General features: G+C 44.8%; 1 protein-coding gene across 2 annotated transcripts in view; it reads right to left on the reverse strand.

Annotated features, from left to right (window-relative positions):
- The window catches only part of OSBP2 (oxysterol binding protein 2), a 391,235-nt gene that overhangs the window by 26,229 nt on the left and 348,734 nt on the right, over positions 1 to 16,272 (reverse strand). The gene's annotated exons all lie outside the window — the stretch shown is intronic.

Consider the following 16,272-nt stretch of genomic DNA (forward strand, 5'->3'; position numbering starts at 1 on the left):
TGGTTTGGGAGTAGGCAGGTACAGGTCAAAAAGACTATGTGGATTTTTTCCAAAAGGCTAAATCATTTTGAAAATCAAGTGCAAAGTACTAGTGAAAAGTGCACTTTAGAAATTGCACTGCAAGTGCACTTGTTGGAAGTGCAGTCGCTGTAAATCTGAGGGGAAGATCTGAAATGAGGGGAAGCTCTGCTGATTTTATCATACAATCATGTGCAAGAGAAAGTTTTTTTTTTTTTGTGGTTCCTTGCATGTGCCCCTCGGATCCACAGCGAATGCACTTCCAAATGCTCTTTCTGTGCAATTCCAAGTACAATTTGCACTTGTAGTGAAAAATGAATTTGCCTTGGGAAAAAAAAACCCCTATGTCTAATTAACAAGGGACACCAACCTCATTAAGGTTCATTAAAACAACACAAAATATTGTGGTAACTTGAAACTACAAAACTAAAAAAAATAAAAATAAACATTTTGTATAATTTAGCACACATTGTAAAATAGATAGTGCTTAAATCTAAAAAAAAGAAAGATGCGTCCACAATCTAATTTAATACTTTATTTATGGAGATCTGGCTTTTGAAAAATATCATATTAGTCATGGCATGAGGATAAATCATGAAGAAAGTAGTTCGTGAGAACTCTGTGTGAATATAAAGCAGCAAAACAACTTCATTCTTCTCGCATTATAAAGAAAAAAAAAAGCCCTGTATTAAAAGATCACAGAAGAGGAATGTGCTAACTTCAATATGAAGGCTAGTTTTACCAGATCGAGCGCTTCCGTCTTGTACTTACTTCAGAGCATGCGTAAGTTTTGGTCCGTCGGACTAGCACACAGACGACCGGTTTGTACGCTAGAAAGCAGAGTCCGTCGGACTGATTTGAAACATGTTTCAAATCTAAGTCCGTCAAACTTTTGGGGAAAAAAAGTCAGCTGAAGCCCACACACGATCGAATTGTCCGACAGACTCCGGTACGCCGGACCAAGTATGCCGGAAAGTCCGCTCGTGTGTACGTGGCATTAGCATTGAAAATCCACACAAATATTTATATTTGATGTTTTAAAAAAAGTCCAAACTCAAACAAATTAGCAAGGTGATGAGAAAAACAACTTTTGATGCCGCCCCTCACACTCTGCAAGATTGATCAGATGCTTCAAATCTGGATAGAAGAAATAGATTTAAATGAAGCCAGATGGCCTCTTACCGAATATGATGGACCGCAGATTATAAGGGTCAAACTCGCCTGGTACCAACAGTACACTGTAGCAGCTTTTCACCCGGTCCACTCCAGAGAGACAAGCCAGCCACTCTACCTCGTTATGTACACCAAGGTGAGATATTCATTTAAATTCACTTGTAACAACAGCAGCTATCAGCTGTGATGTTTCACCTGGTCTGCTCAATGGGAATAGCCGCTCTCTTCCGTCATGGGTAACAGGATGGATTTAAATAATTTTCCTTTTACTCCAAAACTCCTCCAATAAGTGTTTCAAATGGTTTGTTAAAATAAAAAGAAGAAGGAATTCATAGTGCAGCAAATCGTACTATTTATTCAAAAAGATTTTCTCGTGCACAGCAAAAAAATATACACGGCACACAACTCTGAGCTATCAAGCTATCAGCTGGTGCGTGGTGACATCACGGGGTTCTCTCCAACCTGGCTGGAAAGAACCCCCATGACTTCACCACGCACCATACTACGATTTGCTGCACTATGAAGTTCTTCTTTTTCTTTTAACAAACCATTTGAAACATTTATTGGAGGAGTTTTGGAGTAAAAGGAAAATTATTTAAATCCATCCTGTTACCCATGACGCAAGAGAGCGGCTATCCCCTTTGAGCAGACCAGGTGGAACATCACAGCTGATAGCTGCTGCTGTTACGAGTGAATGGAAATGAATATCTCATCTTGGTGTTCCTAACGAAGTAGAGTGGCTGGCTTGTCTCTCTGGAGTGGACCGGGTGAAAAGCTGCTACAGTGTACTGTTGGTACCAGCCGAGTTTGACCCTTATAATCTGGGGTCCATCATATTTGGTAAGAGGCCATCTGGCTTCATTTAAGTCTTTCTTCTATCCAGATTTGAAGCATCTGATCAATCTTGCAGAGTGTGAGGGGCGGCATCAAAAGTTGTTTTTCTCATCACCTTGCTAATTTGTTTCAGTTTGGACTTTTTTTTAATACATTAAATACAAATATTTGTGTGGATTTTCAATTCTTAGGCCCCTTTCACACGATTGGACCGTTCAGGTCCATTTGTCAGTTTTGACGGCGGACCTGAACGGGCGCTCCATGTTAGCTAGCCTATGGAGCGACGGATGTCAGAGGAGACATGTCCGCTGACACCCGACCCCATCCGATCCGCTAAAAGCAGTGGCACCTGACAAGCCCCTCCCCGCTCAGTGAGCAGAGAGGGACCTGTCATCCGCTAGCTCAGCGGAAATCAATGGAGAGATCTCCCGCTGAGCCGGCGGACCGAGGCGGGCTCCGTGGAAGGGGAGTCCGCCTCGCGTGAATGAGGTCTTTCGTTTTCACTTGGGACGTTTTTCTTTTTATCACTATATTAATTCATTCATTAGCGATCAATTTATTCACCTTAGTATATTCATTTATTAATGTGTTGCATGTTTTTCACATATGGTTTCATATATTGTGTTGTGAAGTTTGTGCGCAATGTCCTTTGTGTGTGTGTGTGTGTGTGTGTGTGTATATATATATATATATATATATATATATATATAAATATATATATATTAGAGCTGTGGAAATTAAATATTAATTCCTCGATTAATCGTCAATTTTTTTGATCAGTAGGCTGCCTGCCCTGGGGCCGCTTTGGGCCAAACTGTGGCTGCAGCGCAGCGCTCCGCTCCCTCCTCCTCCTCCTCCTTCACTATATGTCATATACAGCCTGTGGGCATCTCCCGCTTTGTGTCTCCGAGCTGAGTGTAAAAACTTTGGCTGTGCTGTGAAAAAAGTCTCGCTCTCCTCCTAGATCAGCTCGTGTGATAGACGCAGTGTTCTGTCTATTACATGAGCTGATCTAGGAAGAGGGCGGAACTTATCACGCTCCGAGACACACAGCGGGAGATGCCTGCAGACTGTGTAATCCAGGCACAGACACTGACTACAGTGAGGCTGCGATTATGGGCACGGTGAGACTGCATTATGGGCACGGCGAGGCTGTGATTATGGGCACGGTGAGACAGCATTATGGGCACGGTGAGACAGCAATTATAGGCACGGCGAGGCTGCGATTATGGGCACAGTGAGACAGCAGTATAGGCACAGTGAGGCTGCGATTATGGGCACGGTGAAGCTGCGATTATGGGCACGGTGAGACTGCATTATGGGAACGGTGTGGCTGAGAATATGGGCATGGTAAGTCCGGTGAAACTGCATTATGGGCACGGTAAGGCTGCGATGCTGCGATTATGGGGACGGTAAGGCTGAGATTATGGGCATGGTGAGGCTGAGTTTATGACGTGTGACGTCCTAGCCATGCCCAGCTATGTCTGGCTTCAGCCGTTGCCATAACAAAGCTGCTAATGCGTTATAATTAATCGAAATTAGTTGATTAATTGATAAAGAATATCGATTAATCGAACACAAAAATTTTAATCAGTAACAGCCCTAATATATATATATATATATATATTTTTAAATTGAGTATTTAATTTTGAACATTTACACCTTTTCTTTTTTTAAAAGTTTATCACACTTTTTCACGTAACTATTTTAAGTTATCACTTGGTGGTTGGGCAAGTGCAGAATAATTAAAACTAGCTGCAACATCACATGCATATGTGTTCTCATATACACCTGATGTATTGATATATGCATAGAGTAATGCAGTAAAATGTCTAAGAACTAAAAAAGTAAAGCAAAAAATGTAGGCATCTTGTTGAAATTGCTAGCAGAACTTTGAGACGTGTGCTAAATATGCATCGGTCAGCCATAACATTATGACCACCCACTTAATATTGAGTAGGTCCCCCTTTTGCTGCCAAAACAGCCCTGACCTGGTGAGGCATGGACTCCTCTACACTTCTGAAAATATGCTGTGGTACCAGGCACCAAACTGCCAGTAGCAGATCACTGCCCTCACTACCTAGCCGTCATGACATCCTGGTGCCATCTCTTCCCCACGTAAGCAATGCACATGCACCCGGCATTCCACATGATGTATAAGAAAATGTGATTCATCAGACCAGGCCACCTTGTTGGATTAGTGCAGTCCTGATGCTCATGTGCCCATTGTAGGTGCTTTTGGCTGTAGACACAGGTCATCACGGACCCTCTGACTGGTTTGCAGCTACGCATCCCCATACACAACTAACTGCATTGCACTATGGGGTTGAGTTACTAAAACTGGAGCACTCAGAATCTGGTGAAGCTGTGCATGGTAGCCAATCAGCTTCTAACTTTAACTTGTTCAATTAAGCTTTGGCAGTAATACCTGGAAGCTGATTGGTTTCTATGCAAAGCTGCACCAGATTTTGCACTCTCCTGTTTTAGCAAATCATCCCCATCTTTCTATCAGAACCAACATTAAAGCTGAACCTCACCCAAAAGGGGAAGTTCCACTCGTTTGCACCCCCCCCTTCCACTACCACATTTGGCACTTTTTTTTGGGGGGGGGAGAGGGTAGTGGGTATCTGTTTTTGACAGTTACCTGCTCCCACTTCCCTTCAGATTGCCGCAATGATCTGTGCGGAAGTTTAGCCCCCCCGCCTTTCCCCCACAGTCTTCTGGGACACATCACAGGTCCTAGAAGCCTGTGGGACCATTCACAAAGCACAGCGTGGCTCGTGCATGTGCGGTAGGAAATGGACTGCAAAGCCAGAAGGCTTCGCTGCCAGTTTCTTACCCAAGATGAATTGGCTTGCGTGAGGACATCCTGGATCCCTGGACAGGTAAGTGTCCTTATATTAAATGCCAGCAGCTACAGTATTTGTAGCTGCTGACTTTAAATTTGTTTGGGGGTGGGACTGGAGCTCCTCTAACTTTTTCAGAGTTACAGTAGCTTTTACATGGCCCAATAAGCCTTGGCTGTCCATGATCCTGCTGCCAGTTTTCTTTTCTTGGACCACTTTTGGTAGGTCCTGGCCACTGCAGACTAGAAACATCCCACAACAGCTGCAGTTTTGTAGTTGCTCTGACCCAGTCTTCTAGCCAGAACAATTTGGCCCTTGTCAAATTTTCTCAAATGCTCACAATTGCCCATTGTTTCTGCTTTCAACATATCAACTTCAGGGATAACGTGTTCATGTGCTGCCTAATATATCCCACCCACTTGCATGTGCCATTGTCACAAGATAATCAATGTTATTCACCTTACCTGTCGGTGGGCATAATGTTATGGCTGATTGGTCTTCTTATCACGTTTATTTTGCCCTAATACAAAATGGAGAGCTTCAAAGGCAGCTTAAAAGGATATTAACCATTCTTACTTCATCCCCTATCCCAACAAAGCAGGTATAAATATAATTTAAAAGGTTAAGGTGAAGAAACTGAAGTCTTTTGAAATCTCAACTTGTTACCAAATAAGTTTAAACATCTTCACTCTTATGCCCCGTACACACGGTCGGATATTCTGACGGAAAATGTGTGATAGGACCTTGTTGTCGGAAATTCCGACCATGTGTAGGCTCCATCACACATTTTCCATCAGAATTTCCAACACGCAAAGTTTGAGAGCACGCTATAAAATTTTACGACAACAAAATCCGTTGTCGGAAATTCCAATCGTGTGTACATAAATCCGACAGACAAAGTGCCACGCATGCTCAGAATAAATTAAGAGACGAAAGCTATTGGCTACTGCCCCGTTTATAGTCCCGACGTACGTGTTTTACATCACCATGTTCAGAATGATCTTGATTTTCCGACAACTTTGTGTGACCATGTGTATGCAAGACAAATTTGAGCCAACATCCGTCGGAAAAAATCCATGGATTTTGTTGTCGGAATGTCCGATCAATGTCCGACCGTGTGTACAGGGCATTAGGCTAAATTTAGATGTGTGGTTGAGTGGCAGTAAAATGCACACTCCAAATGCTCCCTTCTTAAGTTGCAAATGGCAGCGGAAAGGGGGGGGGGGGTTAAATGCTGTGGTCATAATTCTTTGTGCAAAAACTACCCAACATATCACGATTGGCAGGCAGCAAGCCCACAGGACGCAACCCATTCAACAAAACAGGAAATGTGGCATGTTTGTCAGCAAAATAAAGGGGTTAAAACAGGCAGTGTGGAGGTGTCACATCGTCTCCTCACCACCTGTCAATTACCTCTGAAAAGCTATTTGAAAGCACCTCACTCTTCAGAAGAGCAGTGGATTTAGACACATGTCTAAATCTACCCTAAATGCAACTGTGCCTATACTTTGAAACTATGCATATAAAAATATTTACAATTTCCTACCAAAGAGTAGATAGCTTTGAATCAGACCCTCATCTCTATAGCTGCTTGTAATGCTAAGCATTAGTCTCAAAGATCAAAGATCACAACAGAGATTCTGAAGTCAGGTTTCAATCAGTTTCTAACAGCAGAGCATAGAAGCATCAATTGTTTGTTTACATTAAAAAGTTGTCAGGCTGTCAAGATTTCCCCTCCACTGAAAAAACTAAGATATATGTCTGGGTACAGGTTCACTTTAACATGATCTTATTTGAAATAAACCTTGCATGAGGGAAAATCAGGGGCTGCCACTGGGGATTATAAAGCTGACCTGTGTCCGCATTCAATACATACATGAGTTCAGCCATGTGATAATTAAAAAAGCACATCTGCTCAAAAATTTTGTGGAAAAATCCTCATATTTTGCAAGACAATAACATCTCTGAAGTCCTTGATTCTAACTGGTAATTTTAGTAAGGTTGTGCAGACAGTCGTGTTTCTAACTTAGTCATTTCCAAACTGGCCACAGAAAACGAAGGCCCCTTGAACCGCTTTAAGAAAAGGGAGCCTTGGCTGAAGGAAGCATTGCATTACAGAGTTGATCTAAATCAAGGAGGTTAAGTGGCTCTGTTAGGATTGGCTACCAGTACATGAGGTGATGGGGCAGAGCCTGAACTCTGGAAAATGTAGACTGAGGCACGTCCTTCTGACATGAGGAGATTCAGCCGACAGAAGAGTTTCCGCCACCCATCCTGATGTTTTGTCTTTATTGGCTGTTTTGACCTTGCAGGCAACTGACGTTATTGTAATGCCCTCAAGTTAAATTCTGGGGAGAGTCTAATGCCTGTCTGGGGGTGCGGACTGGATCAACCCCCCCTTGAGACAAGGATAAGCGGCGGCAGGTGACCCGGGGGGACTGTGAGAGGCAGTGGGAGGGGGTGACGGAGGACAGAGGAGGAGGTTTAACCGGGAGAGAGACCAAGGGGACCGTGAGGTGACAGGTCTGACCGGGAGAAGTGGCAGGTAAGTGTGCCGCGGACCAGAGGGGGAGAGTGATAGGCAGACAGGGGAGCAGTGGAAACAGTAACAGGCAGGCTCACCAGGGGAGACCACAGGCACTGACAAGCCCTGCAAGTGTCAGATTGCATAGGCGATTGAGCAGAGCAGTCATAACCAGTTAACATAAAAAAAAAAAAAACTGACTGTGTCTAGCATGGACGCTGTGTATTGTGGAGTAACTGTTTTTGTTGAGTATTGTGAGTACTTGAGTATTGTGTGTGTGTATTGTGAGTACCTGAGTATTGTGAGTACCTGAGTATTGTGTGTGTTGGGAGTACCTGAGTATTGTGAGTACCTGTGTATTGTAAGTACCTGTGTGTGTTGTGAGTACCGTAGTGTGTGTGTATTGTTAGTACCTGAGTATTGTGTGCACCTGTGTATTGTGAGTATCTGTGTATTATGAGTGCACGTGGGCTGTGAGTACACTAGGGCTGCGAGTGCATGTGGACTGTGAGTACCTGTGTATTGTATTGTTGAGTAACTCTGAAGTGTTGAGTATTAGTGTCAGGAAGCTAGTTGTTAGTTAATTTGGATAGGGTATAATCCCCAATCTTCATTAAATTAGTAGGTACGATGCCCGGCAGGTGTGGAGATGCGGCTCTGTGTACATCTTGCGGCATGTATGCATTCCTTGATCATCCGATCGAGGGCAAATACTGCTGTGCAAAATGTATGCACATTGTTTCCCTGGAAACCCAGGTTCTGAATCTAGGGAAGCAACTGTCAGCACAGAGAAGACCCTCAATAATAAAGGAGAGCTGGGAACATACCTGACAGGTGCTGGCAGAGGCCAGCACAGAGGCGGGTGGAGACAAAGAGGTGCAGGCACTAGAAAAGAGTAGATGGGTGACAGTCAGGAAGGGTAAAGGGCAAGTGCCAGGGAGGCTGATCCTGGGCTGGAACATCCCAATAAGTACGCCCTATTGAGTGACATTGGTGAAACCAGTCAGGGACCAGCACTGCTGGAGCTGAGAGACTCCCCTAGCTGCCAGGGGAAGAACTCCTCCAGTGAGAGTGGTGGGGAAGCGAAGGGAAAGGAAAGACAGATTCTGGTGGTAGAGGATTCAATTCTTAGAAGGGCAGAGAGGGCAATCTGTGACAAAGACCTGAAGCGCCAAACTGTATGCTGTCTACCGGGCGCTCGGGTTTGGCACATCACGGATCTGGTGGACAGATTACTGGGAGGGCTGGGGAAGACCCGGCTATCATAGTGCATGTTGGCACCAACGAAAAAAGTCAAAGGAAGATGGAGTGTCCTAAAAAACGATTTTAGGGACTTAAGAGCTAAATTGAGGAAAGGTACCTCCAAGGTAGTATTCTCAGAAATACTACCGGTACCTCGAGCCACACCAGAAAGGCAGAGGGAGATTAGGGAAGAAAAAAAGTGGCTGAGGAGCTGGTGTAGTAAGGAGGGGCTTGAGCTCCTGGAGAACTGGGCCGACTTCTCAGTTGGTCACCAGCTATATAAAAGGGATGGCCTGCACCCAAATGAGGAGGGTGCAGATCTGCTGGGAGTGAAGATGGCCGAAAAGTTAGAGGGTCTTTAAAACTAGGCGAGAGGGTGAAGGGTCCAGAGGTGGAGATAGTCAGCGCGGAACATATTCCAGAGGGAAGTATTGGGGGCATTAGTGGTATGTTGACTAAAGCACATAAACCCGAGGTAAGTATAGTAACAAGTCCTATTTGCAACCTCGGAACACCCAATAAGAAGGCAGTATGCGACCGGTCTAAACTACGTGGCATGTTCACCAATGCCAGGAGCCTGGCAGACAAGATGGGAGAACTAGAGATACTGTTGTAAGAGGAGGATTTTTGATTTTGTGGGAATTTCAGAGACTTGGTTCAACAGCTCTCATGATTGGCTTGCAACCATTCAAGGGTATTCCTTTTATCGCAGGGATAGAGAGGGTAAAAAAGGGGGAGGGGTATGCCTGTTTATCAAAAAATATTGTATGTGAATGTGAGAGATGACATAACTAAGGGAGCAAGGGAGGAGGTGGAATTCTTATGGGTATAGCTCCAAAGGGATGAAACTAAGAAGAAAGTAATACTGGGAGTATGCTATAGGCCCCCTAACCTGAGGGAGGAGGGGGAGGATGGGAAGTGTCATCATAATGGGGGATTTTAATTATCCAGACATAGACTGGGCGGAAGGAACCGCGCAATCGTCTAAGGCTCGCCAGTTCCTAAATGTCTTGCAGGACAATTTCATGGATCAGATGGTAGACGCACCAACTAGAAACAAAGAGTTACTAGACCTACTGATTACCAACAATACAGATCTGATCATGGATATGGAAATACGAGGCAGTTTAGGAAACAGCGATCACAGGTCAATTAGCTTCAGTATAAAGCACACAAATAGGAAACATAAGGGGAATACAAAGACACAAATTTCAAAAGAGCCAACTTCCCTAAACTACAAACCTTGCTAGAAGATATTAATTGGGATAAAATCTTAGGAACAAAGAACACAAAGGAGAGATGGGTATTCTTTAAGAGCATATTAAATAAGGGCATTAGCCAGTGCAACCCATTGGGAAATAAATTTAAAAGAGCGAATAAAAGTCCTGGGTGGTTTAACTCCAATGTAAAAATGCATATAAAAGCAGAGGAGAAGGCCTTCAAAAAATACATGGCTAAGGGATCATCGTCAGCATTCAAACTTTACAAAGAATGCAACAAGAAATGTAAGGGTGCAATTAGAGCGGCTAAGATAGAACACGAAAGACACATTGCGGAGAAGAGCAAAAAAAAATGCCAAGACATTCTTGAAGTATATAAACAGTAAATATGGGAGGACAGACCATATTGGCCCCATAAAAAATGAGTGAGGGAATCTGGTTACAAAGGATGGTGAGATGGTGAAGGTATTGAATTTATTCTTCTCCTCAGTCTTCACAAGAGAATCTGGGGGCTTCAGTAACCAAAACTGCAGTGTTTATCCTCATGACACATCACAGGAAGCACCCTCGTGGCTAACAGAGGACATAATTAGAAATAGACTTGAAAAACGTAACATTAATAAGTCACCGGGACCAGATGGCTTGCAACCGAGGGTCCTTTGGTAACTCAGTCAAGTAATTGCCAGACCATTGTTCCTAATTTGTACTGACAGTCTACTGACTGGAATGGTACCAGCTGATTGGAGGAAAGCACCAATATTTAAAAAACTGCCAAAATACATCCCTGGGAATTACAGACCAGTTAGCCTAACATTAATAGTATGCAAGCTCTTGGAGGGGATAAGGGACGATAAACAATATTTTAGTAATGAAAACGGTATCATTAGCAGTAATCAGCATGGATTCATGAAGAATCGTTCTTGCCAAACCAATCTATTAACCTTCTATGAGGAGGTGAGCTGCCATTTAGATAAAGGGAGGTCCATAGACATGGTGTATCTGGATTTTGCAAAAGCATTTGATACAGTTCCCCATAAACGTTTACTGTACAAGGTATGGTCTGTTGGCATGGACCATACAGTTAGTACATGGATTGAAAACTGGCTACAAGGGCGGGTTCAGAGGGTAGTGATAAATGGGGAGTACTTGGAATGGTCAAGGGTGGAAAGTGGGGTCCCTAAGGGTTCTGTCCTTGGATCAAACCTATTTAATTTGTTCATAAACTACCTGGAGGATGGGGTAAACAGTTGTAATACAGTCTTTGTATTTGCGGACGATACTAAGCTAAGCAGGGCAATAACTTCTCCACAGGATGTGGAAACCTTGCAAGTAGATCTGAACAAATTAATGGTGTGGGCAACTACATGGCAAATGAGGTATAATATGGAAAAATTTAAAATAATGCATTTGGGTGGCAAAAAATAGTAATATTATAAGAGCTTACCTGTAAAATCCTTGTCTTGGAGTACATCACGGAACACAGAGCACCATAGTAATTACTATGTGGGTTATAGGCCACCTTCAGGTGATGGACTCTGGCACACCCAAGACAGGAAGTTCACTCCCTATATAACCCCTCCCATACCGGGAGCACCTCAGTTTTTGTAGCAAAGCAATATTCATATATGCCAAAAGAAGGGAGGGACTTCTGTGTCCCGTGACAAACCATAAACCTGACTAATAACCTGCTAAATCTACTCAAAAAAATAGTAGATGTCGACGCTGCCTGTCCCTTCCTGGGGCCTACTGGCAGCACAAACAAAGCATCAGTCTTCCGTATCTGAGCAGTTGCTTTCAGATAGACTTTAACCACTCTCACTACATCGAGAGAGTGTAATAATCCTTCTTCTGCAGAACGGACTTCTGGAAAAAACAAAGTTAGGGAAACATCTTTGGTTCTTATGAAAACTAGATACTACTTTAGGTAAAAAGAAAGGATGGGTGAGGATGCAGCACCACCATATCCTTAAGAATGATTAAGTATGGCTTTTTACAAGAAAAAAGCTGCCAACTCTGGAACTCTTTTTGCGGAAGTTACCGGAACCAAGAACACCAATTTCCCTGTCACAAGGATCAAGGGAACATTGTGCAAGGGCTCAAAAAAGGTTGACCTTGTAAAACCAACACAACCACACTCAAATCCCATGGGCACAAGGGCGCCCTAACTGGCGGATTTATACGTATTACCCCTTGTATAAAGGCCCGGACCAAGAATACGAAGCAAGCGGCCGAGATTTGATCCTTGATAGTACTAACTTCATTTCTGCTCTTAATTGTAGGAAGGCAAGAACTCTACTTATGACATACTTCTGAGGATGCCATCTTTTGGTTCCACACCAGGAAACGTAGGCCTTCCAGACCCTATAGTAAATGGTCTTATAGGCCGGCTACCTTGCATTAATCAGGGTAGTTACTACTGAACCTGAAAGCCCCCTATTCCTTAGAATGTGGGTTTCAATAGCCAAACCGACACATTTAGCACTTGTAAGGCAGGATGGAACACAGGCCCCTGCAAAAGCAGGCCTGGCCGAGATGGAAGAGACCAAGGGTCCCTTTACTGCCATCTTTAAGATTCCTGCATACCAGGATCTACTCGGCCACGCCGGGGGCCACTAGAATTACCGGCTTTCGTTTCTCCCTAAGCTTCAGTTTCTCCTTAAGTCGCGGTAGCAGCAGAACTGGATGGAACTGGAGGGAACGCATAGATCAGTGGGAACTGATCGCAAGAAGTCAATAAAGCATCCGGCCCGTAGGCAAGCGAATCCCTGGTCCTTGACACAAACCTGTCCTTTTAACTTCTTGTTAAACCTAGATGCTAATAGATCTATGTCCAGGGGTACCCCCTTTCTGGCATATGACTAGAAAGACATCGGGATGTAAAGACCATTCTCCCGGGAACAACTGTTGGCGGCTCAGAAGAAATCGCCTGCCGATTCTCCACCCCTGGGATAAAGATTGCAGATAGGCAAGGAACATGTTCCTCTGTCCAAGCGAACATGGTTCACCTCCCACTGGGCTGCATGAGTTTTTTGGTGCTCCCTTTTTGGTGATTGTAATAGGCCACTGCTGTGGCATAGTCGGACTGTATCCTGACGGGACCGCGCACTGAAAGTGGCGCTGTTCCACCGCAAAAAGCAAAAATTTCTGATGAGCTGGGAAAATTGGCACATATAGATATGCATCTGTTGATGCTAGAACTTCTCCTCCCCGTAGGGTGGATACGACTGACCGGCCTGACTACAGGCGACAGGAGTGGATGTTTTGGAAGCGATTCAGATCTTTGAGATCTAAAATGGGTCTGAGATATCCAATTGGTTTCGGTACCGTGAAGAGATTAGAATAAAACCACATACCCTGCTTCTTCTGAGGGGGTCTCGGTGATTACACCCTGAGACATCAATCCCTCCTAGGCCGTGAGCGTCCAAGCGCCCGCCCAGACGACCCCATCACGAAGGGCGCCCGGGCTCGAGGTTTCTAAACCTTCCGAGCCTCCTCCACCCCTCCGGGTAAGGGGCAGCAGGGTCCATGCAGTACCTGGCTCGGTCTGCTGAGGGGCGGGTTCCCCTTCGGGCTGGAGGGTAGAGCCGCTCGAAGTGATTTAGTGCCAGATATAAAGGCTTACTTTCATAGGGTCTTTGGGGAGTAGCCTAGAGCTACCACAGAGATGACTGATCTGTCAAGGATCTCTTCTTGCCAAGCCCCTGAAAAAACCACAGAAGTCTTCCCCCACCTTGATTGAGCTGGGGCGCCCCATCATAAGGAGGCCTTGGGACTGTTTTGTAGGCTTCTCCCCTGAGGCAGTTCCGTAGTTTTATGCAAACAAACATAGGTAAATAGTTCCAAAAGAAGCAAGTACATACGTATACAGCTTTAATGTATGCAGCATGTATCCAAGAAATTTTCCTTTATGGAAGCATGCGTTCATGGAAGCATGGTCCATACAAATATGTTTTTAGGCTAAAATGAAAAGTGCACGCTGTACAACCGCATGCATGTAACACGTGCCATGGAACAAGCATCTTTGCAAAGTAAGCATGCGTTTATGAAACGTGTTATGTCATGCTATGCAGACATGCATTCCTATGCAAACATGGGGAATCATGTATATTTTAAGTAAACATGTATTAACACGCCTCATTATGCAACCATGCATGTTTAGGCGATCATGCAACTTTAGGCGGTCAAGCCTCTCTGCGTGATCAAACATCCTTGTGTGGTCAAGCATCCTTGTGTGCTCAAGCACCCTTGTGCTATCAAGCATTTTATGCGGTCAAACATCCTTGTGTGATTAAGCATTTTGTGTTATCCAGCACCCTTGTGCGATCCAGCATCTTGTGCGATTAAGCACCTTTGTGTGACCAAGCACCCTTATGCGATCAAGCATCTTATGCGAATACGTAAACACCATGCATATCCATCCAAACAAACATTTTTATGATCATGTTATGTGATCACGTGTTTTTATGTGATCGCTGCTGCTCCCTTGCTTGAGGGCCCAGAGTGGGGAAGGGAGATCTATCGCGTTTCTTTCCGCTCCAGGAAGAGGATGCGACTAAACAGCTTACCTCTATAGTAGCCCAACCAAAGCTGAGGACAAACATCTTCAGTAACATAAACAAAGGGTGGAAGATTGGAAACAGCTGCAACGGACAATCCCAACAGCTCACCCTGATTAGCCACCTTTGGTCTCTCCAGGGAGGAAGGTACTGTGGAGGCATGACTAGAATCCTCAAAGCCTGATGGAGATGCCTTAGGAGCCTTTCTTTGAGATGTTTGTACCATTCTTGGAAGGCATTGTCCTAAGTCCCAAAGCAGAGGTACTAAAGTAACCAGTGCGCCACCTGCTGAGCTATAGTCCAGCAAAGAAAAGCTGCTATTAATGCTCAGCCTGGTGCTGAGTAAATGTGTACTGGGAATGCCTTTATGCACCAGCTTTACATGACCTCACTGCTTCTGTGTCTGTTTAGCCAGTTGCACTGTATGCTCCAAGGCTGTCTTTTGGGCTCGGTAGCCCTGCGCCGTGTGATACACTTGGACGCCGCGTCCCGCACACGGTGCTGTGCTAAGCCATGCCCCATTCTGTCCCCAACATGCCCCTCCTTACTTTTTTTTAAATTTACAATTCCCGCGCATGCGGGCATCTTTCGGTAGGTCCGGCATAAGGGGTGAGGATAGAAGGGGAAACATATAGGAAGAAACATGGGGAGCCGCCGTGCCCCCAAGGAATGGGGGGCACAGGCTATCTGTTGTAGCCTCCAACACCCTTGCTCCTCAGGCAGGGGGAGAAGCTGCAGTAAGGTGCTAACTTTTCATGGAATATCCAAGAATCCCCCCCCTGTAATATCCTCCTGGTGGCTGAGTCTAAGCATGCTGTCTGCTGCTGACACAGGGTGAGATCTGAGGAGTATGAAAAAGGTATGTGCATTTTACCCCTCTAGTAGAGAAATTAGGCATGACAACATTTACTCATAGAAGAAATCCATAGGTGGACTTAAAAGTTCCTAGGATTCTTTACTTACCTTATCCCCGCCTCAGGATTCTGCTGATATCAGACAGATCTAACCTTCACCCATCACGGCGGGCTGTGTTTAGTAAACCTTCAAGGACCGGGTCCCTTTTTATCAGAGTTCCACTCCCTTGGACCTGTATAGCACCCCGCCAGGAAAACTTTATGGTAATGTGAGCATAACCAAAGCACTGGGTCCCGGAGTCCAGCCCTCCAAAGAGAGGCGTTACAGGCAAAACCTCGTTCTTCTAATACGAGGCCCGGGTACCATCCACTTTGGCCTCAGTGGCACTTTGGATGGATCCGGTCTGTAGAGGCTATTTAAATCCAGTAAGGATCCTTCCAGCGGAGCTCTTCAGAGCACATCTTCAATCGTGACCAACACCTTAGACACTGGCGAAAAAACTGAGGTGCTCCCGGTATGGGAGGAGTTATATAGGAAGTGAACTTCCTGTCTTGGGTGTGCCAGTGTCCATTACCTGAAGGTGGCCTATAACCCATATAGTAATTACTATGGTGCTCTGTGTCCCGTGATGTACGATAAAGAAATATGAATTCAATCTACTCATTGGGGGAGTCAAGGATGCAAAAGGACCTAGGGGGTCTTAGTAGATGATAGGCTCAGCAATGGCATGCAATGCCAAGCTGCTGCAAACAAAATATTGGCATGCATTAAAAAAGGAGTTAACTCCAGGGATAAAGCAATAATTCTCCCATTCTACAAGACTCTGGTCCGGCCGCACCTAGAGTATGCTGTTCAGTTCTGGGCACCAGTCCTCAGGAAGGATTTGCTGGAAATAGAGCGAGTACAGAGTAGGGCAACAAACGAATAAAGGGTCTGGAGGACATCAGTTATGAGGAAAGGTTACGAGCACTAAACTTATTCTCTCTGGAGAAGAGACGCTTGAG

The sequence above is a fragment of the Aquarana catesbeiana genome, linkage group LG01 (genome assembly GCF_042186555.1).
Source record: "Aquarana catesbeiana isolate 2022-GZ linkage group LG01, ASM4218655v1, whole genome shotgun sequence".
NCBI classification, from domain to species: Eukaryota; Metazoa; Chordata; class Amphibia; order Anura; family Ranidae; genus Aquarana; species Aquarana catesbeiana.